The following is a 6,604-nucleotide window of genomic DNA, read 5'->3' on the forward strand; positions in this document are numbered from 1 at the left end:
AGTCAATGACTCTGAGTACTGTGCGTGCGGTAGGCTACATCAAAAATGTTTTCAAAACAGAAATCAGGCTATCAAAAGAGGACAGAAAATAAAGCAAAGCAGGAGAGCGGTAGAAAAGGCCAACAGGATGTGAAAAAGTACTTCACAAAGGAAGGTTGGTGTAAATTGTGTCAGTGTAGTGCTGAAAATTAACCTGTTATTTTGGCTCACGCGACGTCTATTAGAAAACTCAGAAGCAGGTCCCAGCTCACTCCGTAAGAAATACGGGATTTTCCCGACCTCAGTGAGCGACATTGACCAATTCAAGAACATGAATTCCAAATAATGACGGCATTTTTTGGTATCATACAGATGTTGAAAGTTGGTGTGGATTTTTTTTTTAATCTGGTTAAATCCAGTTTGTCAAGAATTTATTGAATTTAGTTTGTCATCAATTAAATTTAGTTAGTTAACAAGGAAGGGACCTGGCTTCGGAGCTGTAGCCTATAGTGGAGATTGTAAGTTTTCAAATGGGGCTAAGCCTACTCCATAATGAAATACTGTAATTGTTTGCTAGCTAGTGTTTGCTCCACTTTTAGCTTACATTTAATTAGTACAGCAGGTTAACCCTTTCGCAAGCTCTCCACACCAAAACAGTTGTCTCTGCCCTCGCCTGTTGTAATAGGCACAAGCACAACTCCTCTTGCTGCGTCTGGCTCAGCAGCCCTGTCTCCTGACACCCTTTATGAGCCAGCCTCATCTTTACTCCCAACTGAAGGAGGTGAGGAATCAACTTGAACACTGCCACACCACACATAAAATATCAGTGGCTAAGAGACAAATAGTAATAAGCAGTGTTGTTAATCTTACTGAAAAAAAGTAATTAATTATAGTTACAAATTACTTCTCCCAAAAAGTAATTGCGTTAGTAACTCAATTACCTGAATGTAAGAGTAATTAGTTACTTGGCAAAGTAATTGGTGATAATTACTTTTTTTTTTTTCCCTCAAAAAAAAAAAAAAGAAAAAAAAAAACATTGGCCACACTATGTGAAGTTTTTTGTGAAGGTTTTTGGTACAATTGGCCCGAGCCCAATTCTTTACCCTAATTTACCCTTTACCCTGAATCAACTGTAAAAAGTTGTTAAAATTGCTCCCATTATTGCATTTGTTCCCTTCTCTCTACTTTCGACATATGAAAGTTTTAAAACAGTTTCATCATTTAAAGATAGATTCAAGTCAAGATTTTGCCGATTTAGAAGTATTTATATAAAAAGATTTAAAAAAGATAAAAAGTTACTTAGGTTCGCTAGGAAGGTTCTCTACAACAGAGCTGTCCTAAAAAGCCTACTGCTTTAAGATGGCGGCTGTCTACTAACGCATTTAGTGCCATGCAGTGTTGTTAATTTTACTTTAAAAAAGTAATTAATTACAATTACAAATTACTTCTCCCAAAAAGTAATTGCGTTAGTAACTCAGTTACCTGAATGTAAGAGTAATTAGTTACTTGGCAAAGTAACTAGTGATATGTTTTTTTCTTTCTCAAAAAAAAAAAAAAAAAAACACACACACACACAGGTCACACAATGTGAAGCTTAAAGTGTTTGGGGGACAATTGGCCCTAGCCCAATTCTTTACCCTCCACTTAACTAGACACAAGGGTATTGCGATAACTAGCTAGTAACCTTTGCTATGTGTGGAAGTCATTTAAAGTTGTGAATCAATCGTTAAAGTTGTTAAAATTTCTCCCGTTATTGCATTAGTTCCCTTCCGTCTACTTTAAACATGTGTAAGTTTTAAAACTGTTTCATCATTTAAAGATAGATTTAAGTTAAGATTTTGCCGATTTAGGAGCATTTTAAATTTAAAAAAATTACTTAGGTTCGCTAGGAAGGACCTCTACATCAGGGCCTTCCTGAGAGGTCTACTGCTTTAAGATGGCGGCTGTTTACAAACGCATGTAGTCCTTAAAACATGTTGGCAGTGCAGCAGTGTCTATCATTTGCATCTAGTTCCATAATATGATATCTACCGTGTCATGTGGGCGTAGTTTGTCGGCTATGGCTGCAGTCAGGTATTATTGGAGCCACCGAGCATCGCGGTTGCAACGGCGTCTTCCCCACTCCTGCTCTGCTCTCGTCCCCGTGAGTCCGTTTCTCTCAGACTTTTTTTTTATTCAACCAACTTAGTAACGCATAGTAACGCACGCCTTTCCCGCCTCAGTAACGGTAACGGCGTTGCCAAGATGAGAAAAGTAATTAATTAGATTACTCATTACTGAAAAAAATAACGCCGTTAGTAACGCCGTTATATTGTAACGCCGTTATTAACAACACTGGTAATAAGTAATAATAATTAATAATAATTATTATTATTAATTAATGATACATAATTAATAATTAAATTAAGATACTAGAATAATATAGAAGATATTGTTATATTTGTCATTTTATGTACACTACAGAGCCAGGACCATCTTCAGTAAGACACCTGAACTCTGTGTATACTGCTACATTCCCCCCTAACTTGTCCTCTCTTGGTCTCCTGAATGCAATTTTTAAGATGCAGCTGCAAAGCATTTTTGGAGAAGTGTTCATCGCTTTACGAATATTTTGCACACTCCCCGTAACGGTTGCAGGCGGCGAGAGAGCTTTTAGTAAGCTAAAACTCATAAAAAATTATATGAGGTCCACTATGTGTCAGGACAGGCTTTCTAGTCTTGCCATGTTGTCCATTGAAAGTCAGTTGGCTAGGAAGCTAGACTTTAATGATTTGATCACTGACTTTGCTATCAAGAAGGCTCGGCGCTGGGCTCTTGGTGACTAAGGCTGAGCAACCTGCAATCTGCTCGCTTTGTTTGTGAGTGTGATTGCTTGTGTGTGTGTGTATGTGTGGTGTTCGCTTTGTTTGTTATATCATTCTAAAGATTGTTTTTTTGATTGGCGTTAATGTATGCTGTAGTATTGTTAGAATAAAAGTTTTGTTTTAACTTAAGTCATTCATCGTGGTATTTGAGAATATTTCTAATAAAAATATATTTAGATTGTAAAAGATGGGCTTCAGTACATTTCTTAAAGATGATATCAGTCTATTCATTATTGCTCTGTACGCTGTATGTTTACATAAATATATTTTCATCTTAAATTAATGCAGAAAATGCACAAATTAGTGTGTAAAGATTCACCAGAATGCAGGAAATTACGTAGTTGATACTCTAAATGTGTGTGTGTGTCCCGGCACTGGTGGTGGGGCCCAAAGTGATATCTTTTCATGGGGCCCAAAATCCCTGGCAGCGCCCCTGCTTGTAACTAACACCATGCATATTTATGGTTCGCGTTTTTAAATGGGAAACAATGGTCAATGTTCTGGCCAATATCTCACGAAGTGCATTTTTCCTTCCTGCTATTATTTTAAAAGCCGTTTGACAGGAAGGAAGTACTGCGGCGGCCATTTGTGTAGTATTTTCGTCAGTCCGTCGTTTGGTGAGCGCTGGTTGTGTTGTTTGCACTTTCGAAGGCATCGTCTTTTCACACTGATTCATTTTTGGATGCGACAGTGCAGCACATTAAAGCACCTGGAGCTCGGACTCTTACCACCCGACTCCCGTATTTATTTTGAATGGAGCTGTGTTCACTAGCACACACACAAGGGGAACAGTACAGTCAACTTCCAGATCACCATCCCGAATGCAGTAAATCATTCCACTTGGGGTTGGATTCCGTTTACGAATGGTTCGTAGCAGAGGTTGCGCTAGACATTTTCGTTGTCTGTCATTTTGACTGACAGGGTCATAAAAATCCGGTCATAGTCTATTTTTACCGGTCACTTAAATTTTTAAAATGATAATGATGACATATTCAATAGTATTTAGTTTTCATTCATTTTTAATTAATATTGTAACGCTTGCTTGGCGGCGAAAAATTAGACACGGGAGTCGTGGTATTTTTCTCCCTTTTTACTCTGCTTACCGCCAACAACTCCGCCCCCAAAGAAAAAGAGGCAACGATATAGACCCCAATCACCAACGTCACACAATGATCTTAATTGTGGTTGTCAGCTCAAAATCTTCTAAATATATATTAAATGCATCTTACCAGATATAAAATGACTACTACATAGTCTGTGGTGATCGTTTGGTGCCCAGATTTCTTGTCGAATTACAGCAGTCCATCTCGCTCTCATCCTCGGGTCTCTCAGAATACGGTAGAACTTCAAGTCTCTCCGTCTTTTCTGTTATAGCAACCAACCGCCACACACGCCTTCACCATTTTGATTATTACTATTAACGAGCAGAAAAACACGCCGTAATAGGAGGCATGTACGTAGCGGTAATGTGTAAACATGAACAGCTGACACACAATATGGCGGCTCCAGTCAGGGGGGCGGAGTTGTGACGTCATGTGATTGGGCGGCAATCTTGTCCATCAATTGGATGACGCGCTGGCACACCGGGTGCACCAATAAGAACCTCGTGTTGATGTGTCAATCACGGTGCCGCCGCCAGACCCCGGTGACGCTACAATATTCTGAGAGAAGAGCCAACGACGTCATGCATTAAGAGAGACAATAGCTAATTAATATGCTAACTCGCCACCCTGTGGTCTGGGGTGTGAATTGCAACCTGTCAAAATGACGGACGGACTACAGTTTTTTCCGTCACCGTTTTAAAAAACCGGTCAACGACGGAAAATATCCGGTTATTGCGACCCCTGGTTCGTAGGTTATGTGCGTGAGCAACCGCAGTTTTTTGCACAACCCCACACACAGACACGTACTCTGACGCTTCTTCATTGGGACTAGTAGTCGGTAGTATGTAAATAAGTAATATGTCAATCATACAGTATTTTTTTATCCTTCACTATTTGCCCCAGACACCTCACGCAATCAGTTATTGAAGGGTTATTTATAGCAAGGATTGTGAGTGAACTGGGGGATATTGGAATACTTTATCACTTTCATGAAAAATTGAGAAGAAAACATTTGAGCGTACGCTGAGTGATAACTGTTGCGTTTCTATGTCCTTAGATAAGTGACACCTACCTAGCTTGTAATAAATAAAGGAATAAACTAAGAAGTAATCTCCGGGTTGGTCTTCAGGAAAGCGTTGAACAACGCTCCTAAATACGAATTACCAAATCAATAAATTCTAAAACTTTTTTGCTGAGCATGACAATCCTGGATAAGTTTTTTAGATATTAGGGTTTACCTTATTCCGTGGTGCAATTGTGTTTACAACACAGGCATATTGTCATGACAAATCTAACAAGCTACTTTTTGCTGTGATCTCTAGGCGACCTGGAGATGCTGAAGGTACACCCAGAAGAGGCTCCACTTCGTTTTCAACTCCATGAAGGCAAGGGCGCCAGCAAGTGAGGAATGCTGATGGTAGGCTCTATCAACATTTGTCCCATTAACAATTGCACTCTACCCTTCTTATGTGTACGTATTTCAATCAAATTTACTCTATTAGGGACTTTGAGATAGCCTACAGCTTGGAGTTTCCAAAGCAAACAAAAAGATGGGTTGCCTGGAGGAGTTACGAGCCAACAACGCAGACATTCTGACAGAATTTGGTGGCGCATGTCCTGGAAAGACAGCAGGATTCATCAGTAAAGTTTGCTGATCCAGACTTTTATTTCAAGCCTCCAACTACAATTCCCCAAAGCATCGCAGGCATCAAAAGGCCTGATAAAGAAAAAGTCATTTTACATGTCAGTAGATTTAAAAAATAAGTAGGCTGACATTTTCCTTTTTATAAATAGATATTTTTGAATGTACTATAATTAAAAAAAAAAAAAAACACACACACACACACATATTGTCTTATTTGTGAAATCTGAAGGTTTAAAAGATCAAAAGTTTCTGGGTATGTAGGAGTTGTATTTAGAACGATTGCAGAGCATCTTCAGTTTCCCTAAAACCATTGTAGTTCCCATTGACAGTGCACTTGTCACGGATACAGGAGACGACACACGATGGAAGAACACATCGCTGGCCTCTTCCCAGATGTTTGCCTTTCAACGCCCACTCAAGAACAACCCTATATGCCACCAATCGGAGTTGCCTAAAACAAGAAAACCATAATACAGGGTGATTAAAAAAAGAAAGTGCCAAAATCATCATGTGATAGATCAAAAAATTGTATATATTATTTAAAAAAGTTACAGAACTCTAGCTTGGACACATGTTCAATATTCCCAACAAATAAGCAGCACTCTACTATATGCAGCAGGATTCAAAATGAGGGGGAAAAAGTAGCGGCTTATAGTCCGCAAATTACGTAACTTCAAGTTTTTAAATAAAGTGCTCTAAGGTGACAATCACCGGCAATTGAAATACATGAAGTAATACTTGAAGTTATGTTCAACACATTTGCCTATGTCAGTTTTATCATGTTTTTCATTTTTGACATATTGCGTGATGATTTAGGCACATTCTTGTAAATAATTGCCATACTGCTACTGCTTTTTATATTGGCATGCTTTTACTCTCACAATGCATTACTGTTGAGATGATATAGCTGCTTTCCTGAAATAGAACTAAGCTTAGAGTATACGAATATTTGCCCAGCGACAAAATAAAGCATGCAGGAATCCAATTACCTCATTGATAGCTGCCCGTTTTTT

General features: G+C 38.8%; 1 long non-coding RNA gene across 1 annotated transcript; it reads left to right on the forward strand.

The window, feature by feature from the left end:
* Positions 1 to 3,481: 3,481 nt before the first annotated feature.
* LOC130912194 (uncharacterized) lies at positions 3,482 to 6,403 on the forward strand. The gene is made up of 3 exons (XR_009062565.1): positions 3,482 to 3,709; positions 5,269 to 5,363; positions 5,449 to 6,403. It is a non-coding gene; the product is annotated as an uncharacterized LOC130912194 (long non-coding RNA).
* The last annotated feature ends 201 nt before the right edge of the window (positions 6,404 to 6,604 follow it).

The sequence above is a fragment of the Corythoichthys intestinalis genome, chromosome 2 (assembly GCF_030265065.1).
Source record: "Corythoichthys intestinalis isolate RoL2023-P3 chromosome 2, ASM3026506v1, whole genome shotgun sequence".
In the NCBI taxonomy this organism is placed as follows: Eukaryota; Metazoa; Chordata; class Actinopteri; order Syngnathiformes; family Syngnathidae; genus Corythoichthys; species Corythoichthys intestinalis.